An 18,361-nucleotide genomic window follows, 5' to 3' on the forward strand; every position below is an offset into this window, starting at 1 on the left:
CTTCGGTTCTGAACTCTATTTGCTAGCTTTTATTGTTCACACAATCTGCACATTGGGTGTTTGACCATCTTCTTTTATTAAAATGGGTTCTTCTGGATTTATTTGTTGTGTGGCTGCCTGTAAGGTGGCAAATCTCAGGGTTGTACAATGTATGCATACTTTGATAATAAATGTACTTTGAACTTTCAATGTTGAATTTATGACAATGCTCAGAATCAGGTTTATTATCACTGACAAATGTCCTGATAGCGATAGCGGTGCAGTGTTTGTGTGTGTGTGTGTGTGTGTGTGTGTGTGTGTGTGTGTGTGTGTGTGTGTGTGTGTGTGTGTGTGTGTGTGTGTGTGTGTGTGTGTGTGTGTGTGTGTGTGTGTGTGTGTGTGTGTGTGTAGTTGTTGGTAGTTGGCATCTATCTGTCTTGAAGGACAATGTGTCATGATCATCATCACAACCCTATGTGGAAGGTATGGAGATCCTGAGATGCCCAGTCATCAAGATCCCCCTCTCGCCTCACCAGTGTAGTCCAAAGGAAAGCTTCTGATGCAAAATATTTGGCACCAGCTTGGCTGCAAGAGCTGCCAGAAGGATGTTCAGTGACGTCCAGCCGCCTTAGTGGCTCCACTCTGGATTTGTTGTCTGGGTTTACTCCCGTAGCCTTCATCTCTCCCGAGACTGCCCACTGGGCAGTGGGGCTACTTACCCCATAGCTAGTGATCTGGTTCAAGAGCACCAGGGTGTGTCCACACACCAGTGGACCTGTGTGTTATGTATGCAGGGGCCAGACCTCTTCCACATCCTCTGCAGTTCAGTCTGAGTCCGAAAGGAGTTCAGTTTCCGTGTGTTGCCAGTGAGGAGGCACTAATGAAGCTTGTTGTTGGAGAGGCGATGTACTGGTGGGGAGAGACTTACACATTCAGCTCTCCTTTTCGCAAGACTGTTAGCCAGCAGTGGAAGCTGTAAGTGAGAGTGACAAGTGCTACCCACTACACTACCACATGAGACACATCAGAAAAAAACATTTTGACACCAAATAAATAAATAAGCAAGTAGCAGAAAAAGAGAGAAAAATAACGAGCTAATGTTCATGGGTTCATGGACTGTTCACAAATATGAGGGCAGAGGGGAAAACGCACTTCCTGAAACATTGAGTGTGTATCCAGAAAGCAATCTTTAGATTAAAAAGATAATTCCAGTTAAGGTTAGAAAACAATATTGATTGAGGTTAAAGACAGATTCGGATGAACGTCAGCTCTAGCAGGGTTTGCAGGCTATTACTTCCTGCAATGTGACACCTAATGTCATGAATGGCTGTGATACTTCACTCCCAGATGAGCTCAAAGCTTTTTACGCACGCTTTAAAAAAGAGCGTAAAAGTGCACCTGCCTGAATCCCGGCAGAATTTGGTGACCCTGTGATCCCTATCTCAGAGGGTGACGTCAGAACATCTTTCAAGAGGGTGAACCCTTGCTAGGCATCACGTCTAATGGTGTAACTGGTAGGGCTTTGCAAACCTGTGCCAACCAGTTGGCGGGGGTATTCAAGGACATTTCCAGTCTCTCACTGCTACATTCAGAGATCCCCTCCTGCTTCAAAAGGTCAATAATCCTACCTGTACTCAAGACTTTCACCCAGAAGCACTCACTTCTACTATGATAAAGAGCTTTGATCATGGCCAAGGTTGACTCCTACCTAAGCAAGAAGCTGGACCCACTGCAGTTTTCCTATTGCCAGAATAGGTCTACAGCAGATGTTGTTTCATTGGCTCTCCTCTCAGCCTTGGATCACCTGGATAATAATGATACCTACATCAAGCTGCTGTTTGTTGATTACAGCTCAATGTTTAACACAATCATACCCTCAGGTCTAATCAACAAGTTCCAAAATCTGAGCCTTTGTTGCTTGCCTTGCAACTGGATCCTTGTCTTCCTTACCAGTTGACCACAGTCTGTGCAGATCAGAAATAACATCTCCTCCTTGCTGACAAACAACACTTGTGCATCTCAGGGGTGTGTGCTTAGTCCACTGCTCTACTCTCTCTACATCCAAAGTTGTGTGGCTAGGCACAGCTCAAACACCATTTATAAATTTGTCAACAACACAACTACTGTTGGCAGAATTTCAGATGGTAATGAGGAGGCGTACAGGAGTGAGATAGATCAGCTGGTCGAGTGGTGTCACAGCAACAACTTTACATTCAATGTCAGTAAGACCAAGGAATTGATTGTGTAGTTTGGGAAGGAGGAATTGAGCAAATACACACAGTCCTCATTTGCGGGATCAGCAATAGAAATAGTGAGCAGTTTTGAGTTCTTGGATGTTAACATCTCTGAAGATCTATCCTAGGCCCAACTTATTGATGCAATTTCAAAGAAGGCATGCCAGCAATTATATTTCATCAGGAGTTTAATGAGAATTGGTATTCCACCAAAGACATTCAAATATTTCTACAGAAGTACCATGGAGAGCAGCCTAACTAGTTGCATCGCTGTCTGGTATTGAGAGGCCTCTGCATAAGATCGGAAAAAGCTAGCAAAAATTGAAAGCGCAAACAGCTCCATCATGGGCACTAGACTCCCCAGCATGGAGGACTCCTTCAAAAGGTGATGCCTCAAAAAGGCGACATCCATCATTAAGGAACCCCATCACCACAGACATGCCCTCTTCTCATTGGTACCATAAGGGAGGAGGTAGAAGAATCAGGAGTCTGAAGATGCACACTCAATGTTTCAGGAACAGTTTTTTCCCTTCTGCCAACAGATTTCTGAATGTACAATGAACCCATGAACAGTACCTCATTATTTATTTTGCTTTTTTGCTCATTTTTGCACTACTTATTTAATTTTGTATATATGTATGTAGAAGTTTATAATTTTTATTATTATGTATTGCAATGTAATGTTGCCTCAAAACAACAAATTTTGCGACATATGACAGTGATATTAAACCTGATTTTGATTCTGATTTAGGCTCCTATACCTTCTCCCTGGTGATAGCAATGGTAAGTCAATAAGGATTGGGTGATGGAGCCCTTTTTGAAGATCTCAATGATGGAGAGTCTAGTGCCCATGATGGAGCTGGCTGAGTACACAAGCCTCTGCAGGTTTTTTTTCCCAATCCCTTGCACTGGCACTTCCACACCAGACAATGATGCAGCCAGTTAGAATGCTCTTCATGGTACATCTGTAGAAATTTGCTAGAATCTTTGGAGTCATTCCAAACCTCCTTAAGCTCCTAATGAAACATAGCTGCTTGCGTGCCTTCTTCATAATTGCATCAATATGTTAGGTCCAGGATAGATCTTCCGAGATGTCGACACCTAGAACTGGTCACCCACTCCTCTGCTGACCCCCTGATAAGGACTGACGTGTGTTCTCCCAACTTCGCCTTCCTGAAGTCGACAATCAATGCTTAAAATAACATCCACAGGAGGCTGCAGTAGGGAAGAGGAGGTCAATTCATTAGGAACCTGTCTTTAAGCACACAAAACACCACTGCTTCACCCAACTGGAATTAATTACCTTCAGAATGAGGCTTTTTGATGGTTTCAGTACATTTTCTGCTGGTCTGTTACTGCAAAATTGAGATAATAAGCCACTAATTAAAGGAAGTGCACAGCAGACATGAAAACTAGGAACAGACAGGATACACTGCATATAAAAGACAAAGCCCGGGCATGCTGCTTCAGCTGCTGCTCCTGATTAGCTCTAATTCAAATAACAATATTTCGCTTCACGCTGAGACACTCTCGAGCAGCTGCAGCCTGCCACACAAGCGAGGGTTTCCACAGGGAGAATCAAAAGCACACGCTTTTTTCCCTCGTTTAATTCAGCCGCTGATGTTAGCAGAGCCCAGGAAAAGCAGTCTGGTGGCTTATACGTATGTTTTTTTAATTTGTCAGACTAAGAGAAAAATGAGGAAAAGTGCCAACGAAGCGCTAAATTCTCTGGTGGCATTAATTCCGTCAGACTGTCACCACCAGGCAGTAATTAACTGGAGGAGCTTCAGAGCCTTAGACTATGCAAATTACTTGTGCGTGCTGGCCAATTGTCTCTGATCTAATATGAAAAAGTATATTCTGATCATTTACAGCAACTTAATTTCAAGTGTCATTTGTTCAGCACTTTTCCCACAGTAATTGAATCATTATAAATAAATCCCAACTCTTCATCTTTTATATAACCTTCACAAACATACTGTCTGGGGCTGCTGAAAAGGAATAAGCAGGAAAAGATGCACAGGGCTCATAACAGCCGAAACCTCACATGATTTGAATATAGCCTTTCTAATTTATGTTGTAATGAGCCAATAATTCGTCTCCACATGCTATGGGATTGCATAGCCTTCTGCAAACTGCAGTGGTGCGGGAGGGGTGAGCATTCACACACACACAGCTTCAGAATGAGACACCATCCAGTGTAATCTAGGGTTGCTTTGCTTTTAATAATTTAACAGCGAAAGATTTTAGATGGCACGGTGAGATATTATGTTATTTCTTTTTGTCGCTGTTATACTGTCTTACATACTGGGGTATATGGTGTGTCCAGGGAGGGGTGACACCTCTGGTGAAGGAGCTAGTAGTATCCACCCTGGGGCACCTCTCCCACCTTTGGTCCCCACCAGACACTCAGCTCTCACTTGTAGCTCCAACTGAGTGTGCGATAGCGGCCATACCCTGTTACACTGCCTCGACAGGTGGCTGAAACTGGTGACTGTAGCCGGCAGGCCTCATAACCCGGTGAGATAAGGGAATGTGTTCCTGTTCCTTCTCCCACACGTACTCAGAGCAAAGCAGAGTCACGATGATGCTGTCAGTGTGCAAACTTGATCTCCACAGAACATCTCACCTTGCGTATTCTTTGAAACATTGTGATTCACACCACTCAATATAGGAAAACCTAGTTGGCTTTAATCTTCTGTATATCATTAACTTAATATAATTTGAAAGCATTAGTGGGAAGACATACAGAACTAGTTTGATGCTTTTCAAGATGGTGGTGCACCCGGTCACAGTGACCACTCTGGCTCTAACTAATGGTGTTATTGTTTGCCCTTTACATTTTTTTATGATTGCAAGACGCTGCTGGATATTAAGAACACCAGGCACTGCAAGTCTGCCTTACTAGCGAGTTTCTGGATTGCACAGCATTAGGTTTTTGCAGACAGTGTCATCGCCTGCTACAGCCACCCAGAGAAGAAGGTTTTGGAAGTGGTGCCTGAGGAAATGGAAGCATGGTAAGCGAGCCGGTATTTGTGTAAGACCAAAGGTGAAACCCTGCAGGCTGGCTCTTCCATCGATTCTGCTTTCAAATGTTTGATCACTAGAAAGTAAACTAGATAACCTGAACCAGCATGCGATGAACAACTCCTGCAACTCCTGATGGAAGTGTGGCTCCAGGATACCACCCCTGAAGCGGCTATCCAGTTTAAAGGTTTTTGTCTCTGTTCAGGCGGATAAAAACGCTGCGATCTCCAGTAAGACCTACAGAGGAGGGCTGTGTATCTACGTTAACGAGAACTGGTGTGGGAACACTTCATCTCTGGTACAGTTCTTGATGATGATGTTCAGGCCTTTCTGTTTACCCAGTGAGTTCATAGCCATTGTGACTGTGGCTGTATACATTCTCCCCCTCATGCTGGTTGGGTGCTGAGAGACTGTTCAGCCCAGTTACCAGAGGTTCTAACAGATATTGTCAGCATTTCTCAGGAACAGTCTACTGTCTACGTATGGTTCAAGGCAGCTACCATCATCCTGGTGCCCAAGAGGGTGAAGGTACCATGCATTAACGACTACTGTCCAATGGCACTGACCTCAACAATAATAAGGTTCTCTGAGTGGCTGATTATGGAGCACATTAAGTCTTTTCTGGTTTGTTTATCGCTCAAAATAGTCCACTGACAACGCCCTAGTTTCCGATCGCCATTCTGTCCTGCGCCACTGGAAAATGCTGCCTCATCCACCAGGATGCTGTTTACTGATTTCAGCTTAGCACTTAATACTATCATCCCTCAGACACTGATGGGTAAATTGTCCTTGTTGGATCTTGACACCTCTTTCAGTAATAGGATCTCGTACTTCTTGACTCTATTTTTACCCTGCGTTGGGTATCTCTCTTCCTGCCATCGAAAATAGCTATCAGGAATGTTGCATACGCAGGGCCCTTAGTATTGGCAAGGATCCCTCCCATCCTTCCCACAACCTCTTTGACCCCCTGCCATCAGGCAGGAGGTAGAGTAATATTAGGACAAGAACTGTTAAGATGGGAACAGCTTCAGGCCATGAAGCTACTGAACTCCCTGCTACCTCCCAGATCTCATTACTTATGAAGCACCAGTGAGGTCATACTCTTCATGTTTTAACTTAATGTCATAAATGTACTGTATGCTAAATGTCAATATTTTGGAATATATTTTATTATTTGTTAATTTATTTGTAGTAATATTACTTTGTGTTGTGTGTGAGTTACTGTATAAGTACTCTGTCTGCAACTTAGTTCGGAGGAACATTGTGTCGCTTGGCAGTATATATGTGTACAATGTCCTGTGTATGTTACTCAAAATGGGTTTTTTGGTTTGTTAAGAGTAGGAATGCTTCTTTGTCTGATAAGCGATTCTCTCGCAGTTGTTTTGCTTTATACTTGTTGATATGGTAATTGTATTCATTTGTTAACCAATGGGGAATGTTATTTTGTCTTGTGAGGCTGGGAACTTGGGGGAGGGGTTTTTCGCGGGCTTTTGGTAGAGAGCCGGGAGGAAGGCGTCGAGGAAGGTGGACGTGCGCTGCACTGCTCGGAAGACCACCGGGCGTGGTCCTAGGTGCGAAGACGTGGAGGGCAGAGGCAAGCGACGAGGGGTCAAATGGTTCGATGTTTGAGCTCCAACGATATGCACTAAACTGACTGAACTTTGATAAGTTGGCGCCTTTTTGTTTTTTCCCCTTACATATATATTGTATTGCCTAATACTCTTTTAATTTTAGTAAACTCTTTAAAGTGTATTTCATAACGGTATTTGTTGTGGATTTGATACTGTTGGCGGGCGCGAGGCATTAACTCGATTCTCACAGCACCTGCGGGTACGGGAGGTGGGATTGGTGTGTGGCTGTATCTCCTTTTCCCCTAGACATATACCAGCCTGTTGGGTAAGTGTTACATATGCATACAGTTGAATAACAATAAACTTGAACTTGAAATTCACAGTACATACCTCTTGTCATTGCCACAGATAGCTATACAGCCCAGGTGATTGGGTATATTTAAAGCAGAGATTGATAGGTTCTTAATTAGTAAAGGTGTCAAAGGTTTATGGGAGAAAGCAGGAGAAAGGGATTGAGAGGGAAAATAAACCTGCCATGATTGGAAGGTGGATCAGACTCAATAGGCCAAATGGCCTAATTTTGCTCCTATATCTTATGGCTTTGATGCCTGACCGATCATATAAAGTCTACTCTGGTGGACTGGACAGTTGAGATCATCAGTGAGATCCAACAGCTGGAAGATGGATTTGCAAAGCTTCATGGAGAGTGAAGGGCTTGGCAAAGCTCTGAGGAATTCAAGGTCATGCTCTGCAACCGAGGACCCCAGGACTACACACACCACTGGATCCAGACTTTTGAGGTCAAGAGTGTGGAACTACCTCATTGTAATGGCTTTTCCACTTTAAAAACTCCCCCAAACAGGTTTCAAACACGTCACCACAGAACAAGCGATCACTGTTGAAAGTAATTGCTTTCAATTTGAACTCACAGCAATTTGAATATGCAAGAACGTAAGTAGTGGACTCAGCTCAGTACATCACAGACACGGCCCTACCCACCATCAGTAATATCTGCATGAGGCAGCATTGTTCATCAAAGAACACTATCATCCGGACCATGCCATCTTCTTGTATCATACATCAAAGATCACTATCATCCGGACCATGCCATCTTCTTGTATCATGCATCAAAGATCACTATCATCCAGACCATGCCATCTTCTTGTATCATGAATCAAAGATCACTATCCCAGACCATGCCATCTTCTTGTATCATGCAACCAAGATCACTATCATCCGGACCATGCCATCTTCTTGTATCATGCATCAAAGATCACTATCATCTGGACCATGCCATCTTCTTGTATCATGAATCAAAGATCACTATCCCAGACCATGGCATCTTCTTGTATCATTCATCAAAGATCACTATCATCCGGACCATGCCATCTTCTTGTATCATGCAATAAAGATCACTATCATCCGGACCATGCCATCTTCTTGTATCATGCAACCAAGATCACTATCATCCGGACCATGCCATCTTCTTGTATCATGCATCAAAGATCACTATCATCCGGACCATGCCATCTTCTTGTATCATGCAATAAAGATCACTATCATCTGGACCATGCCATCTTCTTGTATCATGAATCAAAGATCACTATCCCAGACCATGCCATCTTCTTGTATCATTCATCAAAGATCACTGTCATCCGGACCATGCCATCTTCTTGTATCATGCAATAAAGATCACTATCATCCGGACCATGCCATCTTCTTGTATCATGAATCAAAGATCACTATCCCAGACCATGCCATCTTCTTGTATCATTCATCAAAGATCACTATCATCTGGACCATGCCATCTTCTTGTATCATGCAATAAAGATCACTATCATCCGGACCATGCCATCTTCTTGTATCATGAATCAAAGATCACTATCCCAGACCATGCCATCTTCTTGTATCATGCAACAAAGATCACTATCATCCGGACCATGCCATCTTCTTGTATCATGCAACCAAGATCACTATCATCCGGACCATGCCATCTTCTTGTATCATGCATCAAAGATCACTGTTATCCGGACCATGCCATCTTCTTGTATCATGCAACAAAGATCACTATCATCCGGACCATGCCATCTTCTTGTATCATGCATCAAAGATCACTGTCATCTGGACCATGCCATCTTCTTGTACCATGCATCAAAGATCACTGTCATCCGGACCATGCCATCTTCTTGTATCATGCAACAAAGATCACTATCATCCGGACCATGCCATCTTCTTGTATCATGCATCAAAGATCACTATCATCTGGACCATGCCATCTTCTTGTACCATGCATCAAAGATTACTATCATCCGGACCATGCCATCTTCTTATATCATGCAACAAAGATCACTATCATCCGGACCATGCCATCTTCTTGTAGCTACTGTCAGACAGCTGGTACAGAAGCCTGAAGTCACACAGCACCAGGTTTAAGAACCATTCAGTTCTTCAACCAACGAACACGATCCTAATCACAACAGTTTAGCAATATCTTTACCACTTTGATCACTCTGCACTAAAAGTGACTTTGTTTTTGTGTTATTTTATTCCTTGTAAAAATCATTTTTTCTTGTGATTATTTCTTGCATGACACTGTGTCAGAATCAGATTTAATATCATTGACATATGTCACAAACTTAGTTGTAGCAGTACATAGCAATACATAATAATAAAAACCGTAAATCAGAGTAGAATTATTATTCTTATAACCATATAATAATTACAGCATGGAACAGGACATCTTGGCCCTTCTAGTCCGTGCCAAACACTTACTCTCACCTAGTCCCACTGACCTGCACTCAGCCCATAACCCTCCAATCCTTTCCTGTCCATATACCTATCCAATTTTGCTTTAAGTGACAATACCAAACCTGCCTCTACTACTTCTACTTGAAGTTCGTTCCACACAGCTACCACTCTCTGAGTAAAGAAATTCCCCCTCGTGTTACCCCTAAACTTTTGCCCCCTAACTCTCAACTCATGTCCTCTTGTTTGAATCTCCCCTACTCTCAATGGAAAAAGCCTATCCACATCAACTCTATCAATCCCCCTCATAATTTTAAATACCTCTATCAAGTCCACCCTCAACCTTCTATGCTCCAAAGAATAAAGACCTAACTTGTTCAACCTTTCTCTGTAACTTAGGTGCTGAAACCTAGGTAGCATTCTAGTAGATCTCCTCTGTACTCTCCCTATTTTGTTTACATCTTTCCTATAATTCGGTGACCGGAACTGTACACAATACTCCAAATTTGGCCTTTCCAACGTCTTGTACAATTTTAACATTACATCCCAACTCCTATATTCAATGTTCTGATTTATAAAGGCCAGCATACCAAAAGCTTTCTTCACCACCCTATCCACATGAGATTTCACCTTCAGGGAACTATGCACCATTATTCCTAGATTACTCTGTTCTACCATATTCTTCAACTCCCTGCCATTTACCATGTATGTCCTATTTTGATTATTCCTACCAAAATGTAGCACCTCAAACTTAAACTCCATCTGCCATCTTTCAGCCCACTCTTCTAACTGGCGTAAATCTCTCTGCAAGCTTTGAAAACCTACTTCATTATCCACAACTCCACCTACCTCAGTATCATCTGCATACTTATTAATCCAATTTACCACCCCATTATCCAGATCATTAATGTATATCACAAACAACATTGAACCCAGTACAGATCCCTGAGACACACCACTAGTCACCGGCCTCCAACCTGACAAACTGTTATCTGCCACTACTCTCTGGCATCTCCCATTCAGCCACTGTTGAATCCACTTTACTACTTCAATATTAACACCTAAAGATTGAACGTTCCTAACTAACCTTCCGTATGGAACCTTGTCAAAGGCCTTACTGAAGTCCATATAGACAACCTCCACTGCTTTATCCTTGTCAACTTCCCTAGTAACCTCTTCAAAAAATTCAATAAGATTTGTCAAACATAACCTTCCACGCACAAATCCATGTTGACTGTTTCTAATCGGACCTTGTCTATCCAGATAATTATATATACCATCTCTAAGAACACTATCCATTAATTTACCCACCACTGACGTCAAACTTATAGGCCGATAATTGCTAGGTTTACTCTAGAACCCTTTTTAAACAATGGAACAACATGAGTAAACAGTAAAATTAAATAAATAGTGCAACAAGAGAAAAAAAGTAATGAGGTATTGAGTATGTGCCTGTGATGCAGCTGCAAATATGTTTATGATTGCACTTGTGCATATGACAAGAAACTTGACTGGCTTTACCCTCAAGGTGCCTACCCACAGTTGTTAGGTGTGAAACATCCTGGTGCAATGGAATTGATTGGAATTTTATGATTAGCTTCAGCCCTAATCCACGTGCCTTTAGTGCACAACATGAAATAACTCATAATTTGGCTTAAATTATTATTGAATTAATCATTTTAATTTGAACGCAATTATTTTTGATTGTATGACTTGATAAAATTGGTTTGAAAAAAATAATCATTCACTTTGCATTAAATATTTTTCTGAAAATGAAAGAAGAGTTAGTGGATAGTGTTAAAGAGCTTTTGAGCCTGGTTGAGACTGTTTACATAACTGCTGTGTATTTAATATTTTAGTAATACTTGAATAATATTGTAAATGTACTGTTGATTAAGCATTTTTTATTTGCTTAAATAATTCATTATGGGTTATATGTAAAAATACATGAATTGCACACATCATCATGACACCACATGAAACATGCCTGTCTCGCTTAAAGCAAAGCACAAACTAAGACTTGCTTCTCTTGGATCTCGTGTTCTTTGAATTAGTTTCATGTTCTGAAGTTACACAACTTAACAATAACCTTACTTGAAAGATAAAGAGTCCTGATGAAGGATTTCGGCCCAAAACATCGACTGTTTATTCCTTTCCATTGTTGTTGATGACCTGTTGAGTTCATCCCGCATTTTGTGTGCATCCGCAGAATATCTCGTGTTGTATATGTTACAATTTTGAAAGACGTTTGTTCTTTGGCACTTAAATCAATGAATCTGAACAACACTAAATAATTGACAAGTAATCTACAGCAACATGCATCACAGAATCTGGTTATAAACGAGAGGCTGTAATTGCTGCCAGTGGTGCATCTACTAAATACTGACTTAAAGGAGGTGAATACTTATGCCAGCAGTTATTTTATGTTTTATATTTGTAAATAATTTGTGTGTGTGTATATATATATATATATTGGACAAAAAAACAAAATATTAAGGTGGTGTTGATGGGTTCATGGTGACTATTCAAGGGGCAGCATGGTAATGTAGTGGTTAGCACAACGCTTTACAGTAAAGGCAACCTGGGTTCAATTCCCACCGCTGCCTGTAAGGAGTTTGAGCACTCTTGCTATGGCCATGTGGGTTTCCTTTGAGTGTGCCGGTTTCCTCCCACATTTCAAAGATATATCAATTGGTAAATTAGTTGGTTATTGTAAATCATCCCATGTTTCGGCTAACATCAGATTGGGGGATCACTGGGTGGCATAGCTCGAAGTGCCAGAAGGTCTTACTCTGCATTTTTATCAACAGAAGTGCAGAGAGGAAGAAGCTGTTCCTAAAACGTTGAGTGTGCATCTTCAAGTTTCTGTATATCCTCCTTGATGGTAGTAATGAGAAGAGGACATGCTCTGGATGGTGAGGTCCCTGATGATGTCGTTAATGGCAGGGAGGCTATTGACTGTTATGGAGCTGGCTGGGTTTATTAACTTCTGGAGTTTTTGACAATCCTATGCCTTGGTGCCTCCAGGCCAAATTTTGATGCAACCAGTCAGAATGCTCTTTACTTCAGTAGAAATTTGTCTGTATGAATTTGTCATGAAATGTAGCCTTTGGGGTGCCTTCTTTGTAACTGCATCGGGGCCCTGAATAGATCTTCAGAGATATTGACAGACAGGAACTTAACCCTGCTCACTCTTTCCACTGCGGACACCTCAATTAGAACTGCTGTAGGTTCTCTTGATTTCCTCTTCCTGAAGAACATAATCAATTCCTTGGTCTTGCTGACAGTGACTGAAAAGTTGCTGTTGTGACACCACTCAACCCATCATCTATAACACGTCTGTATGCTTCTTCATCACCATCTGAGATTCAGCCAACAACAGCTGTGTTGTTCTTGAATTTATAGATGACATGTCTATGAGAGCAAGATGATCTATCACCCAGTGGCACGCACATCTGCTGTGATGATGTGCTTTCAGCGGTTGGTCATGACTAGAATTAACTCCTGTCGGAGCAAGGACCTGGACCCACCACAATTTGTCTACCAACACAATAGGTCTACAGCAGCTGCATTCTCACTGACTCTCCATCTGGCCTTGCACTATATGGACAACAGCAATCCCTACAGTACGTCAGGCTGCTCAGCATTCAACATCACTATACCCTCAGTACTCCTCAACCAGTTTCAAAACTTGGGCCTCTGTACTTCCCTCTACAACTGGATTCTTGACTTCCTCATTGGGGAAATACAGTTACTGCAGATCAGAAGTAACATCTCCTCCTCACTGACCATTGATACAGCTGCACACCAAGGATGCATGGTTAGCCCACTGCTCTACGCTTTCTACACTCATGACTGTGAGGCTGGCATCAGCACAAAGTTTAAGCAAATGTTTGATGGTTGTCACAGACAGTGCTCTGAAGGGTTCATTTCTGTGCTGTATAACTCTGTGACGCTAAATTGACATCACACGTTAGACAGAGAAGAAAATGATCAAAGTGGAAGTGATTCCCAACAGTGACTTCAGTTAGGTGGGAGATATAAATAAAGAAGAAAATATAATTGGCTGTAAAAGTGTGAGCATTTAATTCAATAACTGTGAGGGAGTTTGCAACTCCTAAACAAGAGTGTGTGAAGTAGTGTCTGCATCTTTTGCAATTTTGCAGCTTTTATATTGACCTGGCCTGAATGTAAGACGGATTGGCACAATTGGTAAACACGACACAGTCTGCAGATGCTGGAAAATACAAAGCAACACATACAAAATGCTGGGGGAACTCAGCAGGTCAGGCAGCATCAATGGAAATGAATAAACAGTCGATGTTTTGTGCTGAGAGCCCTCTTCAGGACTGGAAAGGAAAGGAGGAAGATGTCAGAATAAAAAAAAAGTCAGAGGGAGGGGAAGGAGGCTAGCTAGAAGGTGATAGGTGAAGCCAAGTGGGTGAAAAAGATAAAGGGCTGGCAAAGAAGGAATCTGATAGGAGAGGTGACTGGACGGGATTCAGGGAAGTGATCAGTAGGTGAGAAGACGTAAAACATCGGAGTGGGGAATAGAAGAAGAGGGGAGGTGGAGGGGAAAACCTCATACCAGAAGGAGAAACCAATATTCATGCCATCAGGTTGGAGGCTACCCAGACAGAATGTAAGGTGTTGCTCCTCCACCTTGAGGGTGGCCTCTTCTTGGCTCAAGAGGAGGCCATGGACCAACATGTCAGAACAGGAATGGGAATTTGAATTACAATGATTGGCCACCAAGAAGTTCTGCTTCTGGCAGATGGAGCAGAGGTGCTTGATGAAACAGTCCCCTAATTTACAGCGGGTTGATATTGTGTACATGGACTTCAATCAGGCCTTTAACAAAACCCCACATAGAAGACTGGTCCAAAAGTTTGATGCCCTTAAGATCCAGGGTAATGTGCCAATTTGGATTTAAAGTTGATGAGGTGATAAGAGGGTGATGTTAATGGCTGAGGGTTGTTAATGTGTATGACACTGGGTTATGCCAGTGATGAACCTTAGGGTTTGGTGCTGGGAACCTCCCCATTTGTGATGTGAGTGTAAGAGGTGTGATTAGTAAGTCTGCAAATGGCTTGAAAAATAGTGGTGCGGAGAGTAGACTTAAGGTACACAGAGTGCCATTGATGAGTAGGTAAGATGGCAGAGCAATTGCAAATAGAACTTAAATCTGAAAAATATGAGATGTGTTGGTGTGTGGATGAAGTCACCGGAGAAAAGTCCTGGTAGACATGAAGCAGTCTCTTTATTCAACAAAACAAGATACAGCAGGCATCATATTGAGATTTTTTTGGTGGAAAGGTCTTCTGAGCCCAGTGGTACACAACATTTTATGTGCTAAAGATCAAAGAAAAATTCAGACAAATCCATATTTTACAATACTTCTTTTGAACTACACACCCCTTTCACATCTACCTCCTTTGAAACTAGACTACAGACATCCAAATACACACAAAAAAACAGATCTAAATCAGCATTTTCTACCCATTGTTCAGAGTTGCATTTTAGGTTTAATCTTCAATACATATTCAAATCTGAAGTCAGTACTCTAATACTTTATATCCTAACCGCCCCCCCCCCACCCCAAAACACTCTTACAGTCCCACTTCATGGCCCTCCTGGACAAAATCTGTAGCAGAAAAGCCAGATCTTAAAAAGGATCGTTTCAAATAGGGCAGCCCGGTTTTGGAACCGTTCCAATTACTCTATGTGCATCCACATCTGCCCTACTATCCCTAATGGCTGCCTACAAAATGCTAAATAGAAAGATTGTTCTAGAAATTTGAAGAACAGTCTTTAGAAATGCAAGTTCATTTGAATGACTGTTGGCTCTTTCACTGCAGGCCATTTGTAGGTTAATCACCTTCCTTGTTTTCATCCATTCATTCTCTGACAGCTATAAAACTCATTTTCCAGGGGCACCAGCAAGGTAAGTGCATCAGGCTCACAGGCCCTCTCATTGATGTACAGAAAGGTGTTGGAGTGGTCTCTCTCTGAATGACTAGAAGGACCTCGTACTGAATCATCCAGTCAATTGCTGGCCTAACCACTGAAATCATTTGTATTCACTCAGCTCTCAAGCGGGGGTGGGGGGGGGGGGGGGGTGACCGCTTCATATGCTGTGTGTAATCTTTCTCAGTTTGACATGCTATCAAAGTTCTGGAACCTGATGGCTCTGCTTTAACTTAAATCCCCTCCCAAACAACACACACAAAATGCTGGTGGAACACAGCAGGCCAGGCAGCATCTATAGGGAGAAGCGTTGTCGACGTTTCGGGCCGAGACCCTTCATCAGGACTAACCGAAAGGAGAGATAGTAAGAGATTTGAAAGTAAGAGGGTGAGGGGGAAATGTGAAATAATAGGAGAAGACCGGAGGGGGTGGGATGAAGCTAAGAGCTGGAAAGGTGATTGGAAAAAGGGATACAAAGCTGGAGAAGGGAAAGGATCATGAGACGGGAGGCCTTAGGAGGAAGAAAGTGGGAGGGGAGCACCAGGGGCAGATGGGGAAGAGGCAGAGTCTATTTTCCCCAATATCTTTTCTATTCTATGCTATTCAACTAATAATCAACTTTCAGCAACTGGTCTTCATTACAAAATACTGCACCCAATACACTTCAGCAAGCTATTCATAGGTTTCTGTCATGCTCTCTGTATTTTCTGCGTTTGTGTTTGCTGTGGGTGTGTTCCCATCCCATGTGATCAGGTGTGGCTGGCTGGTGTTCATTTCTCAGTCACTGGGTACGTTTGATGACCTGCTCTGTCTGTGGGGGGCAACAGGCAGGTGAGTCATACGGTTTAAGCTGAGTCCAGTGTTCCCCCTGGCTGTCTCAGAGTCTGCATACAAGTGTTTTTTGTACCGTCTGTGATCCCATACATCTGGGAGCATAGCCTACCTTTTCAGGCAGCACCCTTACCATGATTTTGTCACCCTGCTGTTCCCTGGTAATATATCAACCTATGCCTTACCTGTCTCAGCCACAGCTACAGCTTCGGCTAAGGCATTCTTGATGGTTCAGTTCATCTTTTCTACCATTCCTGAACTCTGAGGGTGATAAGGTTTGTGGAACCGTTGTCGAATCCCTAACAGTCAGAGTATTTCCTTCATCACTTTCCCTGTGAAAAGTGCTCCCTGATCTGAGTCCACCTGAACTGGGGTTCCCCACCTTGGGAGGAATTCCTGCAGCCGTGTTCGCAGTGCAGTCCCTGGTTGGGTGAAGTGATCCATAATTACTAGACAGTAGCTTTTCCCCCTGCTTTTTGGCAGGGGCACCATGAAGTCCATCTGGATGTTTCCCCAGGATCCCCTTGGCAGTGGCTGTTTGCCAGCTGTAGTTTTAAGCCCTTACCATGGTTACAGTATGCTGGGCACAAACGATACTAATGCGGCAGAATTTCTCAAAATACCCACCCATCCCTGCCACCACCAGTCCTGCTGGAATGCTTTGACAATAAAACAGGAAGACCAGAAGATACAGGAGAAAAATTAGCTATTTAGCCCATCGAGTATCCTCTGCTATCTCATCATGGCTGATCCCTTTTCCCTCTCAGCTCCAATCCCCTGCCTTCTCCCCCCATATCCCTTCATGCCCCGAACCATCAAGAATCTATCAACCTCTGCCTTAAGTATAGATACAGACTTGGCCTCCACAGCTGTCTGTGGCAATGAATTTCACAGATTCACCACTCTTTGGCTAAAAACAAATTCCTCCTTGTTTCCGTTCTAAAAGGACACCCCTCTATTTTGAGGCTGTGTCCTCAGTTCTTTGGCTCTTCCACCATAAGAAATATCCTCTCCACTTCCACTCTATCAAGGCCTTTCACCATTTGATAGGTTTCAATTTTCTTCTAAATTCTAGTGAATGTAGGCCCAGAGCCAATTAATGCTCTTCATATGACAAGCTGTTTAATCCTGGAATCATTTTTGTGAACCTCCTTTGAACCTTTAACAGTTTCAGCACATTCTTTCTACAATAAGGGGCCCAAAACAGCTCACAATAGTCCAAGTCAGGCCTCACCAGTGCTTTATAAAGTCTCACATTAGATCCTTGCTTATATACTGTAGCCTGTCGGGATGTTGGCAAGCGTAGGTCAGTTATCGATATTGATGCCCCTGTGTCCACTAACATATCGCATTGCTGGCCCCCTAACAATGCTGTTGTGTACATCCACGGCTCACCAGGGCTGGCAGTGGGGGCCACTACCAAATCTTTTTCTGACCTAGAAACCATCTTCACCAGCTGTATGATCTGATTAATAGTCAGACTGGTCAGATGGGGTGCTGATGGGTGAGAGATTGCATGACTGTTGTGACTTTCACCTGTTTATCATTCCTCCTTTTTGAAAACTGCCTCCCACCATGTCCCAATAGGCCACAACTGTAACATATCAACCCCTTTACCCTCCCACGTCTATTCTGGTAACTCCTTGCTGCGTGTCCTGGCTGCCAGCAATCAAAGCAAATCTTTTGTGTCATCGTAGCAGCTGCATCATTATAGCCACTTAGGAATTTCTCTTGTACTTCCTTTGGTCTATCTCACTGACCCATGATACTATCACAGAATAGGTCGACCCCACTGCAGCCCCTAAATCTAAAACTTCCTGATGTGCTGACCTCTGGCCTTCCTTCATCATCTTCAGGAAACTTGGTCGTCCCTCCCTGGATTATCCAACCCTGAATACTCCTCATTCACTCGATATTTACATTCTGCATAATCCATGGCTGTCTCATCAGCTCTTTGAATCATTGCCATTATCATTCCCCAGTTAATCTCGCCTCCCGCCAGTTGCT

Source organism: Hypanus sabinus, chromosome 1 (genome assembly GCF_030144855.1).
Source record: "Hypanus sabinus isolate sHypSab1 chromosome 1, sHypSab1.hap1, whole genome shotgun sequence".
In the NCBI taxonomy this organism is placed as follows: domain Eukaryota; kingdom Metazoa; phylum Chordata; class Chondrichthyes; order Myliobatiformes; family Dasyatidae; genus Hypanus; species Hypanus sabinus.